Source organism: Periophthalmus magnuspinnatus, chromosome 1 (genome assembly GCF_009829125.3).
Source record: "Periophthalmus magnuspinnatus isolate fPerMag1 chromosome 1, fPerMag1.2.pri, whole genome shotgun sequence".
In the NCBI taxonomy this organism is placed as follows: Eukaryota; Metazoa; Chordata; class Actinopteri; order Gobiiformes; family Gobiidae; genus Periophthalmus; species Periophthalmus magnuspinnatus.
In genome coordinates, this window is record NC_047126.1 from 35,490,889 (window position 1) to 35,508,992 (window position 18,104).

At 43.7% G+C, this 18,104-nt stretch overlaps 1 long non-coding RNA gene across 1 annotated transcript; it reads left to right on the forward strand.

Moving 5' to 3' along the window:
* Window positions 1-9,194: 9,194 nt before the first annotated feature.
* LOC129456560 (uncharacterized) lies at window positions 9,195-16,955 on the forward strand. Its single transcript, XR_008648841.1, has 3 exons — window positions 9,195-9,269; window positions 15,722-15,872; window positions 16,757-16,955. It is a non-coding gene; the product is annotated as an uncharacterized LOC129456560 (long non-coding RNA).
* The last annotated feature ends 1,149 nt before the right edge of the window (window positions 16,956-18,104 follow it).

Genomic DNA, 18,104 nt, shown 5'->3' on the forward strand with positions numbered 1-18,104 from the left:
TGGACTCGGACCTTGGACCCGGACGGTGAACCTGGACACTTAAAGAACAGCTGAAGAGACTTGGATGATGAAATGGTTGAAAATGAGAGAGACAATTGGCAATAATTCTGAAGGATTTATAATCATCTTAAAGCAGAACTCTGACACGTTCATCTTGACTCGTAAAAGTATTGAAAACCAGATACTAATCGATACTTAAACTACTATTGAAACTAGATACTCATTTTAAACAGGTATCGATACTAAAAAAGTCCCATTGAATGAAATGAGCCTTTCCTGAATATGTTTATAATGATGTTGAGCTGAATCTGAACAAGTATAAAACGCATAGACTAGTACACACACAAACACACACACCCCCACCCCCCACCCCCCACACACACCCCCCACACCCCCCCACACACACACACGGACCACTATGAACCTAGAACACAAAGTACAACAGTTAATGTGGAGCAGCACAGTGGCTAAAGAAAGAGGGTTTTTATCGTCATGGTGGTATCGAGTCTATTCCTTAGTATCCACAGTACAAGGGAAAAGTGACAGAGTTGTGCTTTAAAGAGCCTAAACACTGTGGAGATTAAGCAGAAGTGAATGTCGCTCCACTGTAAAGAGTGGGCCTGCTTTATGCTGTGTTCAGACCGTGGTGTCAGGATTGAGTTGGACGCTTCCAGTCTGACGCCTCCACCACGTCCAGGGCCTCCAGGGCATCCAGGGAGGCTGTTGTCCAGGGCGGCCGTTGTCCAGGGCGGCCGTTGCGGTCTGTGAGTGCCTTTGGATGTTTTGTTTTGTCTCTTTGTGAACGCTGCAGACCAGATTGAGAGAGTGGTTTTAGTGGGTTTATTACATAAAACCCATCAACAGAGACGATGGGCTCAGTGGGGGTGTGTCTGGGTTTGTGACTAGCCTTTATGCTAGCCTTCATGCTAGCGATTCAGCCAGTATAATTAAGTTGTCGATAATACGTAGCTGATGTCTTTCTCCTTCTTCTGAATAATGGCGCCATTACGTCAATGGAGTATAGTCTCTGATTGGTTGGCGCAGCGTATCAAATGCCAAAAGTTCAGCTTTTTAACTCTGGTGTCTGACGCTTTGGACGCAAGTGTTCAACAAGCGAACGCTCCCAACGTGCCACATCAGCGACAGATTGCTGCTGCTCTGATGCTTGAAAACGTGCCGCAGAAATGCAGGACGGCCAAGAAGTGTGTCCATCATAGACTTTGCATGTAAACTCCACCCCCTGACACCACGGGCTGAACGCACCAATCGTCTGCTGTGTCTCGTGTTTTTGTCCAATACTAAAATGTATTTAACATTATGCAACTGTCACTGTGTGAAATGACCCAGAACCCAGTCGCCACGTGCATATGCATACAACCAGGGCATCTGACACACAACCGGGACATCTGACACACAACTGAGACATCTGACACACAACCGGGACATCTGACACACAACCGAGACATCTGACACACAACCGGGACATCTGACACACAACCGGGACATCTGACGCATGGTGAGGTATAGGTCTGAAAGGATATTGTGCTGTAAATTGTCCATTCCTCCTCCTGTCCTGGTCCAGTCCTGGTCCAGTCCTGGTCCAGTCCTGGTCCAGTCCTGGTCCAGTCCTGGTCCAGTCCTAGTCCAGTCCTGGTTTAGTCCTGGACTTTTGTCATGGCAACTGGGTTCACGTTGAAGCACTTTTCTTTAAATGTTGTTTGTCTTTGTCCAAACTTTGCATGAACTTAAACCTGACAGAGGTCCTGCATGAACTGGACCTGTTCAGAGCCAGTGTCACATGAAGATCTGGTCTGGACTGGGTCTAGACTTGGTTTAGACCTATTTTAGAACCATATTAGACCTGGTTTAGTCCTGGTTTACTCCTGGTTCAGTCCTGGTTTACTCCTGGTTTAGTCCTGGTTTAGTCCTGGTTTAGTCCTGGTTTAGACCTGGTTTAGACCTGGTTTAGACCTGGTTTAAACCTGGTTTAAACCTGGTTTAAACCTGGTTTAAACCAGGTTTAGTCCTGGTTTAGTCCTGGTTTACTCCTGGTTCAGTCCTGGTTTACTCCTGGTTTAGTCCTGGTTTAGTCCTGGTTTAGTCCTGGTTTAGTCCTGCTTTAGTCCTGGTTTAGATTGCTTTAGACCTGGTTTAAACCTGGTTTAGACCTGGTTTAAACCTGGTTTAAACCTGGTTTAAACCTGGTTTAAACCTGGTTTAAACCTGGTTTAGTCCTGGTTTAGTCCTGGTTTAGTCCTGGTTTAGTCCTGGTTTAGACCTGGTTCACACCCGGTTCAGACTCTGGTTGACTCTGATGTGTTTGTGTGGTATTTGTGTGTAAATTGTGGGACTCGGCAAAAACCCAGAATAAAGCATTTTATACTTTTGACTTTGACTTTGACTGAACATGTGAGGTCAGAAAACAGAGGAGGACCCTGAACTGGACCCCCTCTGACCCCTGGCTGCGCCTAGAAATTCTGTTAATAAAAACAATGAACAGAACCAGAGACACAGTCCAGCTCTGAACAGGACTGAGTCACTGCAGAGGACACAGCTCCTGTTGTTAGTAAAGGGCCCCAGACCCCAGACTGGGACAAAAACCAAACTGCTCCTCCTGCATCCGTGGTTTGACCATCGGTCAGATTCTCCTCTCCAGTTCATCTTTAGTCCAGGTTTAGTCCTGGTTCAGTCCTGGTTCAGTCCAAGTTTAGTGCTCCTCTCCCTCTTTCCTTCTCTCTCTCCTCCCTCTTCTCTCTCCTTCTCTCTATCTTCCCTTCCTCCTCTTTTCCTTCTCTTTCCCTCTCACCTTTTCCCTCCTCTCTCTGATGCGACGCTGCCTCCCTCTCTCCTTCTCTCTATCCTGTGTCCTCCTTTTCTCTCTCTCTCCCTGATCTGACGCCGCCTCTTGCACTCTGCATTGCGGTTACTGATGTGACATTTGTGAACGATCCAGCTCTTTTGAACGGTTCCTTAACGTGGATGGTGAGAATTAGAGCTCATTTTGGAAAAGAGACAAAAGAAACAAGAATCAGCTCAGAGCCTCGGAGATTAAATGAGCTCTCACTTTGCCTTTTATCATATAAATAAACAGAGCCAGAAGAGCCAGTCTTTTGACCAGATCCAAAAGATTCAGATCCCATTAAAGGAGCAGAAAGTGTGATGACTAGTTTTGGCTTCACTGCTCTTCTTTAAAGCCCTGTGTTCTGGCACTGTCGCGCCCCCTGCTGGACGTGCTCTGCTCCTAAAGCGCCACAGCCAATGAGGGAAAAGCTTGTGTCTGTTAAAGGGGAGGTTTTCTGTAAATGGACTTTCTGCCGTGTTATTATGTTTGTCCCTCATCAAAAACATGCCATTAGTGGGTTAGGGTGAGCACACTGTGATGTGAGAGTGCTCTGAAGGGGGTGGGGGGACAAAGGGAGAGGAGACTCAGCAGCAAAAACAAAAGTGAGGAGTTAACATCCCACAGAAGTGTAACACCTCCTCTTTAATACCCCATAGAAGTAAATACCTCTTCTTTAATACCCCACAGAAGTAAATACACACTCTTTAATACCCCATAGAAGTAAATACCTCCTCTTTAATACCCCAGAGAAGTAAATACCTCCTCTTTAATACCCCAGAGAAGTAAATACCTCCTCTTTAATACCCCATAGAAGTAAATACCTCCTCTTTAATACCCCACAGAAGTAAATACCCCCTCTTTAATATGCCACAGAAGTAAATACCTCCTCTTTAATACCCCATAGAAGTAAATACCCCCTCTTTAATACCCCACAGAAGTAAATACCTCCTCTTTAATACCCCATAGAAGTAAATACCTCCTCTTTAATACCCCACAGAAGTAAATACCCCCTCTTTAATATGCCACAGAAGTAAATACCTCCTCTTTAATACCCCATAGAAGTAAATACCCCCTCTTTAATACCCCACAGAAGTAAATACCTCCTCTGTAATACCCCATAGAAGTAAATACCTCCTCTTTAATACACCATAGAAGTAAATACCCCCTCTTAAATGCACCATAGAAGTAAATGCTCTCTCTTTAATACCCCATAGAAGTAAATACCTCTTCTTAAAATAATATCACGGCTCTTCTGCCTATTGCACATGCCTATTGTGCTTTTTGCATTAAAAGTTGTATTATGTAAATGTTCTGGTTTGTGACCCTCTGCTCTGATTGGCCACTGTGTTCTTTTGGCCCTGCCTATTCCCCTTGCTCCCTCTGAGTGCCTGGCCTGCCACAAAGGTGCTTGCAAAGACCTGTAGTCTGGTCCCCGGTGATTCGCCCCGAGTTCAGAGGGGCATGATTGGCAGGTAGATTAGCCAATCAGGGACACTTGTGAAAGCAGGGCTGTAATGTAGCGTTTATGAAGTTTAGGGTGCAGTACCAAACCTGACCACTGGACCATGGAGCAAATAAAAAGTGTACAGCGTTTTCATTATTGATCTGTATGTCTGAGGCGGTGTTGTGTACCTTTTACCTTTTTATTACCAAAGTTAGCTTCAAGGCTAAATGCCTCTAGATCAGGGGTATCAAACACATTTTCACTGAGGGCCACATCAGCAAAATGGCTGCCCTCAAAGGGCCAGATGTAAAATAAATCTAATTACTTTTTTAATTTGCTAATTAACTGTTTCTGTATTTATTGCTTATTCAAGTTACAAATATTGCATATGCATTTGCATAGATGTAAAAATGTGGCTGTGTAACTGCGTATTTCCTGATAAAATGACATTTTAAGATCATCCTACCTAATTTACCCCGTCAAGGGCCATATAAAATGATGTGGAGGGTCGCATTTGGCCCGCGGGCCTTGAGTTTGACATATGTGCTCTAGATGCTAAGCTATTCCTCATTCCATGCGTACTTTATTTTATTATTTAATTCATGTTTGGAACTTTTGTCATTAAGTTTAGAGGAGCCTTTTTATGAACCGCTAAGATATCTGTTTTTTTATGAGTTTTATATTTTTATAATTCTATTCTCTATTATTATATTATATCACTGTGTGTGTTATTATCGTTCTTTTTTGTTTCTAATATTTTGATTTATTTACTTTATTTACATAACCATACACACAGATTTACAGTTAATGTTCAGTAAAGAAAAGTGATCCAACCAGCCTAATCCTTGCATTCTGACCATGAAATGAAGTGGAGTTCCGAAACGTTCCGAGCCACCTCAGTGACTTCACAGATCTGTCCTTTCGACTTGATAAAAAGAAAAAGAAAGAAAGGGTAAGGTGCCTCCATCTCCGACTGAATTTACTTGCCATAGCTCCTTCAGCAGCCCCTCCTGTGGCTCCTCCTGCTCCCCCCAGTCTGCTGCTGACAAGAACCAGGGCTGCATGAAATCAAGGAGCTGCCTCGAGTGCGCTCAGTCTGGACACTTTCTCTTCACCTGTACTGTGAGGTCAGTCTGGACACTTTCTCTTCACCTGTACTGTGAGGTCAGTCTGGACACTTTCTCTTCACCTGTACTCTGAGGTCAGTCTGGACACTTTCTCTTCACCTGTACTGTGAGGTCAGTCTGGACACTTTCTCTTCACCTGTACTGTGAGGTCAGTCTGGACACTTTCTCTTCACCTGTACTGTGAGGTCAGTCTGGACACTTTCTCTTCACCTGTACTGTGAGGTCAGTCTGGACACTTTCTCTTCACCTGTACTGTGAGGTCAGTCTGGACACTTTCTCTTCCCTTGTACTGTGAGGTCAGTCTGGACACTTTCTCTTCACCTGTACTGTCAGGTCAGTCTGGACACTTTCTCTTCACCTGTACTGTCAGGTCAGTCTGGACACTTTCTCTTCACCTGTACTGTCAGGTCAGTCTGGACACTTTCTCTTCACTTGTACTGTGAGGTCAGTCTGGACACTTTCTCTTCACTTGTACTGTGCAATTAGCAAAAGCAGCTGCTCATCTCCCAGTAAATCAAACTCTGAAGGAACTGTCATCTTACAGGACCAGACCTTCAGTCTGCCAGGACTCAGTGACTCTCGGGCTAAAGTTTTTTGGACCAGAAGGTTGTTCAATAGTTAGGAATCAAGACAGAAGCTCTAGACACACCTTTGGAATTTAAGACTTTAATTGGACAAATACTAGCTGAAGTCCCTGGACAGACACTCCCGGGCCTCCTACACCTTCCAGGTACACTCCACTGGTCTTGGGGTTACTATGGTTAAAGCTGCACTATCCACATGCGGACTGGTCAGCTCCAAGAATAGAAGATTTGAAGAAGGATTGAAGATTTTTTGTCATTCTTGTTTTCTACAATCTGCCCTTTTTTCTGAGTCTGCTCCTGTACCAGATCCTTCTGACCTGTCCCAGCTGATTATCATGACCTTGGAGCTGTGTTTATTAAACAGCTCGCCCCAAACACCCCAAATGAAGCTATGGAGAAGTACATCCAGGAATCTTTGACAGCAGGAATTATAAGCCCATCTTCCTAGCCTGCTGGTGCTGTTTATTTGTTGATAAAAAGGACAAGTCACTCAGACCATGTTTTGATTATAAGGGCTTAAATAAGATCACATTACAAAACAAATGCCCACTTCCATCAATCAGTTCTGCCTTCACTCCTCTGTGGTTCCACTGTCTTCACAAATTTAGATCAACACTTATCTTGCACACGGGGGATGAGTGGAAGATGGCCTTTAATAATGCCTTATTCCCTGCCATATTCTAAATGCTAAATGAAATCTTACAGGACATATTGGAAGATATGTTTTGTTTATATAGATGACATTTTTATATTCACCAAAGTCCTTGAAACCCACAAGCTCCACGTCCATAAGATCCTCCCAAGGCTCCTGCAAAACAAGGCTCAAGAGTGTCAGTTTCATGCTACCTCTGCCTCTTTTTAGGATACATCATTGGCAAAGACCAAATGCAAGAATGGCTATCCAGATCTACTGTCGCATTGAAGCCCCTCTGACGGAACTTACCTCCACTTCTGTCGCTTTCTCTGGTGCCATAATCTCTCAGCACTCATCATAAGCTTTCATCCGCAAAGAGAAGCTATGATATTGGCAAACGAGAGCTCCTGACCATTAAACTAAGCCTTAAGGATTGGATTCAAGGGTGCTGCCCTACCCTGATCCTGGCACAGGACCTCCTAACTGCTTGTTTGTCCCTAACCCAGCCCGTGCTGATGTCCTTCAGTGGGCTCATTGCACTCACCTTACATGCCACCCAAGAGTCAACCGCACCCTATCTATCCTGCGGCACAAATTCTGGTGGCCCACAATGGAAATGGAAATTAGCTTGCTCAGTGTGTTCCCAGAGTAACACTTCTAATATGGTCCCTTCAGCATTATTGCAGCCTCTACCCATTCCAAACCATCCTTGATCCCACTTTGTGCTAGATTTCGTTACCGGCATTCCCCTCCAATGGGCATAATGTAATAATCACCATTGCTGATAGGTTTTCCAAGGCTGCTTGTTTCATTCCTGACCTGTTGGTGAACCATGTATTCCGGCTTCATGGAATCCCCTCTGACATTGTTTCTGACAGAGAGAAGTAATCAGCAGGTGGAGGTAGCGCTTCACGGTGTGTCCTCTGCCAATCCGTCCAGCTTCGTGTTCATCTTCCCTTGGTAGAATATGCTCATAACGCCCTGTTCAACTCCTCTCTGGGTGTAGCTTTGTTTACAGACCAGGACAGAGATCCGGCAGTTCCTTCAGGTCAGGATCACCTCCGCCATTGTCACCAAATCTGGAGAAAATCATACTCACCTGGACAAAGAGTATGGCTTTCTATTAAGGATCTGCCTCTTAAGGTGGAGTCTAAGAAATTGTAGGACCATTCGAGATGGAGAGGGTGATCATTTAAAGCTTCCCAGATCACTAAAGATCCATTCTACCTTCCATTACTACCTTGGTCAAACCTGTCCAGTCCAGTACCTTGCTCCCTCCCTGTCCACCCTTGCCTCCTCCCAGGTTGATCAATGACCACCCTGCCTACTCCTTGATGTCCGACGATGGGATTGTGGGTGCAATTTTTGGTGAATCGGGAGGGTTATGAAGGGTCTGAAGAAGCAGTGTTGGGTGCCCCGCAGACACATTTTGGACCCTTCCTTGATATGGGACTTCTACCGCCTTCATTCAGAGAAACGTGGTGGGCTGTCAGGGGGCGTCCATAGGGGAAGACGTACTGTCACAGTCCAAGCTGTGCCCTCTCTACAATCAAGTGGCTTCTAAAGATTCTCCAGACATCTCCTCGGTGCCAGAACATAAACCTGGTTACAGTTAGTACTACTACTAATTCACTTTGACACTTACTTGAAATTTTATGATTTGTTTTCCTAAAACTTATCAAATTTTTCTGTTGCTCCAGATTTCCCTACTGCCGCCTTCGGTCCTCCCTGTGATCCATCTCCTGCCTGCTGCTGACAACCTCTACCGACAAGATCTATTTTTTGTTAAAAACACTTTTACACCATTGGCTGTAGTCTGCTCCAACAATCAGAGGAGGAAAACATGGAGAACTTCTGCAGAATCAGCGAGCAAAGAACTAAACTGTTCATCTTAGAAGAGAGAAATGTGATTTTGATTGTAAATGATGGTGACCAATGAGCTCCTTCGTTTGACATGTGTCACTAAAATAAACAAATCTGATTGGACAAATGTGTCTGAGTTTGGCCTGAGACACAGAGGAGGAGGACTGAGACTGAGGTGGTTTTCACACTGGTCAGGTCTGAGTTCTGGGATCTCCACTGCTCTCTCAGTGGCTCCACTTACACTCTGGCCAGGGCGAGTGCAGGTGAATGCGACCGACCTCGGGCCGACTGATGCAGTCCACTGTGACAGTAAAAGTGCTTGGAATTTAGCACGTTTGTCTGACAAGGCCATTTGGATCAACTTAATATCAGCCACTGTCTCCTTCCTCTGCGCAGGTGAGCCCGGGTCTGTCTGCGCAGGTGAGCCCGGGTCTGTCTGCGCAGGTGAGCCCGGGTCTGTCTGCGCAGGTGAGCCCGGGTCTGTCTGCGCAGGTGAGCCCGGGTCTGTCTGCGCAGGTGAGCCCGGGTCTGTCTGCGCAGCTGCCACAGATGAATGCTGTCATTGTGTCCTTGCTGTACACAGGTGCCCCCCCCCTCCATCCCCCTCCACACCCCTCCGCGGCCCCTCCCCCCCTCCTTTCCGCGGGCCCCCAGCTCAGAGGCACAGAGTTTGTTCCTGTTGTTGTGAGTTCAGCTGAATTTTCTGGTGTGTGGTTCATAACTGCAGAGGATCAGAGCGACGGGGGCAGAACTAACAAATGTGCGGGGTCAATTGGTAAGAACACTCGTCCTCCTCTCTTCCTCTTCTCTTCCTCTCTTCCTCCTCTTCTCTTCCTTCTTCTCTACTCACCTCCTTCTCCTCCTCTACTCCTTCTCTCCTGCTCCTCTTCCACTCTTTCTCCTCCTCCTCTCCTCCTTCTTTCCTCCTTCTCTCCTTCATTCTTTATCCGTTTATCTTGTCTTGCTGTGGCACGCTGCAGATTTAGGATTTATCTTTGTGTCTCAAGAGGTGGAACAACAAAGTAAAAGTAGTAAAGTTAAGTACAATTATCTTTACTTAAGTACGTTTTACAAAGTATACAGTATCTGTACTTTCTACTCCACTACATTTTTGAACTGCACTAAAAAATAGAAGTATTTTTATCGTTGTGTGAGACCTGCTGAAAAGGAAGAGGGTTTATTTTTAACATGTTCATAATTTGAGCAAATCAAAAATATACAAATAAAAACTGAAAAAAAAACGATTGATTCAATTGTTTCTGTTGAACAAAATTCAGCTCAAATCTTTATCAAAATCACCACATTTGAAGGTTTATTACACTCAAAATCTTTTACTTTTAGTAAAGTACATTTGTAAACAGGTACTTTAATACTTTTACTTAAATAGAGTTTTTCCATGTGATACTTTACTTTTATCATACCATAGCAAAGGTATCTGTACTTTTACTTTAGATTTGAGTACTTCTTCCAGCGCTGTGACAGATGTTTTAATACCAAAAAGACTTTTTCAGTGAGTTTTTTTCCCCAAGAACTTTAGACGTTTAGAAGTTTAGACATTTAGAAGTTTAGACATTTAGAAGTTTAGACGTTTAGAAGTTTAGACGTTTAGACGTTTAGACTTTTAGATGTTTAGAAGTTTAAACGTTTAGAAGTTTAAATCTTTAGAAGTTTAAACATTTAGAAGTATTAAACGTTTAGACCAGGGGTCGGGAACCTTTTTAGCCGAGAGAGCCAAAAAAAGTCACATATTTTAAAATGTATTTCCGTGAGAGCCATACAATATGTTTTAACTCTGAATACAACTAAATGTGTGATTTTTTAAACAAGACCAACCATTTTAGAGTATAAGAAGTCTCTGACTGTATTGTTAATATTTGTTTTAATAACATCTGTGGGAGCCAAGTTTTGGTTGACGTTTGGTAATGCGCAAATTCAGAGTGTTAATATTTTAATGTTAATAAATGATGTTTTATGTTAATATTTGATTTATATGTATACGCTACACTTGTTTTATTGCATTAATGTTGATTTTGGAAAATATCTTAGGATTGTCATTATTAAAGTTTTATGTAAATATGTTACCGTCACTTTAAGAGCGATAGAGCGCACAAGGAAAAACAGCACGTGCTGTGAGAACGTGTTACCGTAGTATTGTTCATTTTTGAGAATTACTTGATTTGATTACTTCTGTATTTATGTGTAAATTATTCATTACTTATTGTGTTCACAAATGTCAGCTAAGATTTATCTGAGAGCCAGATGCAGTCATCAAAAGAGCCATGTCTGGCTCGCGAGCCATAGGTTCCCGGCCCCTGGTTTAGACAGTTACATGTTTAGAAGTTTAGACGTTTAGAAGTTTTGACGTTTAGATGTTTGGCTGTTTATGGTGCGTTCACTTCAGGGTGTCAAGAATGCGTTGGACGCCTCTAGTTCAGGGGTGTCCAAACTTTTCTCATTGAGGGCCACCTATAAAAGCACAGACAAAGCTAAAGGCCAATTGAGGGCCATAGACTGGTCATGAATATAGTGAATACTTCAAATCTGTGTGTTTATTACAGGTTAGACTGAACCACTAGACTGTTATTCATGTTTACATCCTCAATAGGACAAGTTAAATATTTGATATGGGCCTGTTAAAGTAGATTTTCAGAAATATACAGTAAAAAGTACTGTTTAAAGTAATATGGGCCAATTCACCTGGAAGCTTGAGGGCCAAGAAAAATTGGTCTGAGGGCCGCATTTGGCCCCCAGGCTGCTCTAGTTGGATGCTATTGCATTTGAGGGAAGATGCCTCCGATGCGTGTCATGGACGCCCTGGACACCATGGCGTCCATTGTGAATTGCGAGTGCCTTTGGATGTTTTGTTTTTTCTCTTTGTGAACGCTGCAGACCAGGTTGAGAGAGTGACTTTTATGTATTTTTTACATAAAAGACATCAACAGAGGTGATCGGCTCAGTGGCGTGTCTGGATCTGTGACTAGCCTTTATGCTAGCCAGTGCACTCTGCATAATTAAGTTGCCACTAGTTTGTGGCTGATGTCTTTCTACTTTTTCCAGATAATGATGTTGCTTTGTCACTGGAGCGTAGTCTCTGATTGATTGACGTTGCGGGTCAAACGCCAAAAAGTTCAGCTTTTTCAACTTTTGGATGCACGAACAAAGTGTCCAACGCCTGAACACTCAAGACGCACACTCTGACACTTGACGCACCGCAAAAACGCAGGGCGGTGTCCACCATAGACTTTGCATGTAAACGCGACGCTCTGATGTGAACACACCATTAGAAGTTTAGACGTTTAAACATTTTGAAGTTTAGATGTTTTTTTTTAAAACCCTTTGGAGTCACATGTTACAAATGAGCTCAGATTTTCTTTTTTCGTCCATATTGTAACCTCTTTTCACTGTCATATCACAGTATTATCTCACTGCACAGTGACCTCCACGTCCCCTGTAGTTTGTTTATTTTATTTTCATTGTGATATCGCGTGCTACCAAACTGCACAGGGACCACAGCGCCCCACCTCTTTAACCCTTGGCTCTGGAAGTTGAATTATTTTATTTTTGCCATAGATTTTCAAAACTAAAGATTGTTTATTAAAGTCTTTTACCTCATGAGCATTCTATCTGTGCTTTAAAGAGGCACAGATAGAGATTATTAAACTTTTTTGTCTTACTAAATCTGCAGCTGGAATTTGATGTTAAATCTTTTTTCTGTTTGAATGTTTTGGATTAACGATGGTTCATTTCAAACTCGATCAAGTTGTCCACACAAGTGGAAAAATGTGATTTTGAACGTTTCCTTGTCTGAAGCAATTCAGGAAAAGTTAAGATTTCAAATAAATATTAATCATTGTTCAGAGGGTTGCTATGGAGATGTTTCACCTATTTAGCGTGTCTTAAAGCTCTTGGAACATTTTTGGACAGAAGTTGGACATAGTAAAAGTATATTATGTTATAAGTTTGCTTCAGTAAGCTTTTAACCTGTGTGCAACAGGCTAACACAGACTAGGACAGGCTAGCACAGGAGGACACAGGCTAGCGACAGCTAACACAGGCTAGCACTGTCCAACACAGGCTAACACAGGCTAGCAGAGGCTAACACAGGCTAGCACTGTCCAACACAGGCTAACACAGGCTAGCAGAGGCTAACACAGGCTAGCACTGTCCAACACAGGCTAGCAGAGGCTAACACAGGCTAGCAGAGGCTAACACAGGCTAGCACAGGATAACACAGGCTAGCACAGGATAACACAGGCTAACACAGGCTAACACATGCTAGCAGAGTCTAACACAGGCTAACAGAAGCTAACACAGGCTAACACAGTCTAGCGTTTTGTATTGCGACTGCTGGAGGGTGGAGCTGTTGTTTTGCTCTGGACAAAGCTCTAGATCCATCTGACCAGCACAGCACTGACCATTCTGGACTCTCCTCTCTCCCCTCTCTCCTCTCTCTCCTCCCTCTTTCGCTCTCTCTCCTTTCTCTCCTCTCTCTTTCTCTCCCTCTCCCCTCTCTCTATTCCCTCTTTTTCTCCTCCCCTCTCTCCTCCCTCTCTTCTCTCTCCTCCCTCTTTTTCTCCTTCTCCTCCCTCTCCTCTCTCTCCTCTTCTTCGTTCTCTCCCTCTTCCCTCTCTCTCCTCTCACTCCTCCCTCTCCTCTTCTTCTTTCACTCAATCTTCCCCCTCTCTCCTCTTGCTCCTCCCTCTTTTTCTCCTCCCCTCTCTCCTCTCTCTTCTGCCTCTTTCTCTCTCCTCTCTTCTCTTCTTCCTTCTCTCCCTCTTCCGTTTCTCTCCTCTCGCTCCTCCTTCACCTCCCTCTCTCTCTCTCTCCTCCTCTTCTTTCTCTCCCTCTTCCCTTTCTCTCCTCTCTCTCTCCCCTCTCTCTCTCTCCCCTCTCTCACCTCTCTCTCTCCTCTCTCACCTCTCTCACCTCTCTCTCCTCTCTCACCTCTCTCTCTCCTCTCTCACCTCTCTCCTCTCTCACCTCTTTCTCTCCTCTCTCTCACCTCTCTCTCCTCTTTCTCTCCTCTCTCACCTCTCTCTGACCTCTCTCTCCTCTCTCCTCTCTCTCTCTCTCCTCTCTCTCCTCTTTCTCTCCTCTCTCTCACCTCTCTCTCACCTCTCTCTCTCCTCTCTCCCCTCTCTCTCCTCTCTCTCTCCTCTCTCCCCTCTCTCCCCTCTCTCTCCCCTCTCTCTCTCCTCTCTCCCCTCTCTCACATCTCTCTCTCCCCTCTCTCACATCTCTCTCTCCCCTCTCTCTCCTCTCTCCCCTCTCTCTCTCCTCTCTCTTTGACTGAACCATCACACATTTATTCATGCTCACACCCTCAATGGGACACATTAAATATTTGATATGGGCTTGTTAAAGTACATTTTCATAAATATACAGTAAAAAGTACTGTGTAAAGTATTTGGGCCAATTCACCTGGAAGCTTGAGGGCCAAGAAAAATTGGTCTGAGGGCCACAGTTTAGGCATATCTGCTCTACCCTTTTTCTCCCCCTCTTTCTTCTCTCTCTTTTGTATTCTCATGGTTAGGCTGCTTTTTGGGTAGAGGTTGATGGTTCAATTCCTGCAGGGGAATTTCCAGTGATGGGAAGAATACTTTGAAAAAGAATTTGGTTACAGAATAGTGAATGCCCAAATGAAAATGTATTTGTCGCTGTTGTTGACTCACTTTAAAGGACACATATTTCTCTATTCTCACATGTTTAACACACAAACAAACTTGCATATTTAAACAGAAAACACTCTGTTCCACCATGTGATGTCATTAGGTGCTAATACAGGAAGTGCTGCACTGTTTTAAAAACATACACCTTCACTAGAATCATTTGGATAATTTCAGCCCTGGAGTTGCCCATCTCTACTGAACTAAAGGTAAAAGGAGCCGTTAACTACCACTTCATGACATCACAAGGTGGAACAGAGCATTTTGAGCTTTGGAGATGTAGACAGACTAATAATAAAGTGTTACTCAAACATGTGTGAATGAAACAAAACACAACTCCAGATCTGTTTTTGAGAAGTAGAACATGACTTAAAGCCACAAGAGTCACTTTTGTATGAGCTTTAATATCAGGGCTGAGACCTCAGACGATCTGGTTTGTATAATGCCAAGTCAATGATTATTCTCGTCTGAGTGAGCAGAAGTAATGTAGTTTTTGTCTTCCACACCAGAACCTCTGATTGACTGATTAGTGTTTCAGCCTCACAGCCAGAAGGTCCTGGGTTCGACTCCCAGGAGATATATATATATATATATATATATATATATATATATATATATATATATATATCACAGGGGGCTAAAAACCATTTCATTCCATTTTTTATGTATTATTTCCAACACAGATGGCCATGTCTGTCCCTGATTGGCTAATCCAGCGGTTAATCACACCCATTTGAAAATAGAGAAATTCACCAGTGACCAGACTCACATTTGGACATAGTATTGAAAAAGTGTGTCTGTTGTGCGTGTGCTGTGTGACTTTAGTGTGTCTGTCATGTGTGTCTTTAGTGTGTCTGTCGTGTGTGTCTGTTGTGTGTGTCTGTAGCATGTCTGTCCTGTGTGTCTGCCATGTGTCTTTAGTGTGTCTGTCGTGTGTCTTTAGTGTGTCTGTCGTGTGTCTTTAGTGTGTCTGTCGTGTGTCTTTAGTGTGTCTGTCGTGTGTCTTTAGTGTGTCTGTCGTGTGTCTTTAGTGTGTCTGTCGTGTAGTGTGTCTATCCTGTGTGTCTGTCGTGTGTCTTTAGTGTGTCTGTAGTGTGTCTCTCATATGTGTCTATCCTGTGTGTCTGTCGTGTGTGTCTGTAGTGTGTCTGTCCTGTGTGTCTGTCATGTGTGTCTTTAGTGTGTCTGTCGTGTGTCTGTTGTGTGTGTCTGTAGTGTGTCTGTCCTGTGTGTCTTTAGTGTGTCTGTCATGTGTCTGTCGTGTAGTGTGTCTGTAGTGTCTGTTTTGTGTCTGTAGTGTGTCCGTCATGTATCTGTCGTGTGTAGTGTGTTTGTCATGTGTCTGTTTTCTGTCTGTCGTGAGTCTGTAGTGTATTGTGTGTTTGTAGTGTGTCTGTTGTGTGTCTGTAGTATATTGTTTGTCTGTTGTGTGTCTGCGTGTGTCTGTCATGTGTAGTGTGTTTGTCATGTGTCTGTTGTGCGTCTGTTGTGTTGCTGATGTGTCTTTAGCATGTAGCAGTTTCACTTTCATGTTGAATCTGTGTTGCTGTAATTCCCTCAGGTTTCCCAAGGGGACGCTGTTGAGAAGCTGGCTCACCAAGTCGCGTCCCCGTCTGCTGCTGCTGATCGCCGGACTCAAGCGGCCCCAGGTCACGCTAATGCGTCGCAAACGGATGAAGCGTACCAAAGTTGCCAAGACCACGTAAGCACCGGTAAATATAAAACTACCAAGAAACGGAGCCACGTGAACACTGACAAATTGGGGTGGTGGCTTTTGGTCTAACAGGTATCCACACTTTAAACTCCGCCCCTTCAGCCAGGTGTTTGTAATCTGAAACACCTGGCTGTAATAGGGACAGTCCTGTGTGATGTCACGTAGTACTTGAAATTACAGGCCACTGGAGGCAACACAAACTTTTTTATTACTTTTAAAGATGTTTTTGCGAAATATTGTAGACAATACTATTAAAACACCACATACACAGTTTATTAGCGAAACAAATGTTGATTTAGTGTTTAGTTCCACTTTAAACCTACTGTGCTTGAGTCTCTATGGTTCTCATCTCTGTGGATCATTTTGTTATAATTCACACATTTAAATCACAATATTCATCTAAAACCACTTCAAAAAAGAAACAAATCCATTGACCTCCGCGTTTGAAAACTGCGGTGTCCAATGGGAGCTGACGTCACCCTAAACGTCATCACAACAAAACGCCGCATGCTGTCAGCGCCCCCTATGGACAGCTGCACATCACAGTAGAGCAGTACATTTTTTTCATTTATAACAAAATGACTATGCAACGCTGATACTCGTAGGATTCGGTTAGGGGTTAAGGTTAGACCGTCAAAATGGCGTCTTGAAAATAGTGGATTAAAGATTAAACTCAAACATGAATCACTCCAAATACAACTTCAGAGGCTCAATGAGAAGAAGCGACTAGAACATGGATAAACATCTGAACACTAGAACATCTGGTTCTAGTACCAAAAATAAAAACGAGCGTTACATAAACCTCTGCAGCTGCTCTAAAGTGAGCCTGATTTGACCTTTCACCTTTGAGGCTCATGTTGTGCGTGTACTCTCTCCCCTCAGAACCTACAGTCGGATGCCCCATTTCTCGTGAGCGCTGCGCCTTCCGGATCCGTGCCGCCGAGAAAACGCTCCTCCGCCATGTTGGATCAGAGCCCCGCCCCCCACGGACAAACCCCGCCCCCAGGCCCCGCCCAGTCCAGGTCCGGTCCGGCCCACAGAGGTCCAGGCCCCCGGACTAAGGCCCAGACTGAACCCTCCTCAGAGCTGCTTCTGTTCTGTGACTGTCTGTGTCTGTGCAACAATAAACTGTGAGCTCATAGACTCCGCCTTTCATTCAGATGCCCTCCCATCCTCCACCTCCCTGTGTGTCAGATGCCCTCCCATCCTCCACTGTCCCTGTGTGTCAGATGCCCTCCCGTCCTCCACTGTCCCTGTGTGTCAGATGCCCTGGGTTCCTCCTGTGTCCCTGTAGTATTTGAGTGAGCGGCAGGTCAAATGTCTCTAGTGAATCTGCAGATGTGGTAGTGTGTCAGATGCCCTCCCAGATGTTGGAGAGCTGGAGAATGGACCTTGTCACTTATAAAAATGATCAGGGAAAACATTTGTTAGATTTAAAATTTCTTATCTTCTTATTGCCAGGTTCAGTGCTGATATCCGGTTGTTTTGAGCCTAAAACAACTGGATTTCAGCACTGAACCTGGCAACCCAAATGAGTCATAAGGCTCATTCTGCTTTCTGATTGGATAACTGTCTGGAACCAAAATACCAAATTATCACAAAAAATTGTCTGTCAAGTCCAGTGTTTTTGTAATTAACAATTGTAATGAAGTTGTACTGTTGTCAGTAAAAGTTCTATTTGATTTCAACATGTTTACCTCTACCTCCTCCCTTATGGGACTTAAAATCAAAATCTTTCACACAATTCCTTTAACTATTGTGTTAAGCAATTATTTTATGTGTTTATAAATAGACTTTATTTGTAGATTTTCAGAACCTCCTTTAATACATTTGGTTATTTATTGTTAATACGAGAGTCATTCAATAAATAAGGTGATTTTTTCGGTATAAGGACTTTTAATATAGTTAGAAGCTTACTTTTTTTTTTTTTTTTAACTTGTTTTTCACATTGATTTAATTTCTTTTGCAGATAAAAAACAAAACTTTGAGAGTTTTGGTGATTAACAAAGATGGCCAACCAAGAAGCATGCTCCAGGATTGAACAGCGGTCATATATGTAAACCTGTTGAAATCCATAGGAGAATGTCACTGTGTCTGGTTCACCGCAACCAAAAACTTGATAACTGACCGCTGTTCAATCCTGGAGCTTCTTGGTCGGCCATCTTTGTTAATCGCCAAAACTCTCAAAGTTTTGTTTTTTATCTGCAAAAGAAATTAAATCCATGTGAAA